This window comes from Gekko japonicus, unplaced genomic scaffold, assembly GCF_001447785.1.
Source record: "Gekko japonicus isolate JY-2015 unplaced genomic scaffold, Gekko_japonicus_V1.1 scaffold596, whole genome shotgun sequence".
Classification (NCBI taxonomy): Eukaryota; Metazoa; Chordata; class Lepidosauria; order Squamata; family Gekkonidae; genus Gekko; species Gekko japonicus.
Genome location: NW_015174859.1, coordinates 607,142 through 607,536, shown reverse-complemented (window position 1 = coordinate 607,536; position 395 = coordinate 607,142). Strand labels below are relative to the sequence as shown.

General features: G+C 58.5%; 1 protein-coding gene across 1 annotated transcript in view; it reads left to right on the top strand.

The window, feature by feature from the left end:
• LOC107121681 (NACHT domain- and WD repeat-containing protein 1-like) overlaps positions 1–395 on the top strand; it is a 48,087-nt gene that overhangs the window by 576 nt on the left and 47,116 nt on the right. The window lies entirely within an intron of this gene.

Genomic DNA, 395 nt, shown 5'->3' with positions numbered 1-395 from the left:
GAGTGGGGGGTGGGGTGGGGGGGGGGGGAGCTCCTTGGGTGAAGCCAGCAGCCATGGTCAGAGCAGAACAGTGGGTTTCCGGCCCATACGGGATGCCCCACGGCAGCTCTCTGCAGGGAAACTAACGGGGCTGCACGGCCCCTTCAAGACCAGCTGTTTGACTGTGCCGGCAGGACGCTGCGCAGGATTTCCCCACGAAAAAACCTGCCTGCCACAGATACCCAGCTGTTCGTGAAGGTGCCACAAGACACAGATTTCATAATTGGGCTATAACAGACTGTCCTGGCAATGCAGCTGGAAGGTTCAGAGAATTTCAAAACAGTGCAGGAGTGGTTTAGTTCAGGGGGCTTGCTGGCAACTGTGCCCCAGGCAGCTACGCATACACAGGCAGCCTG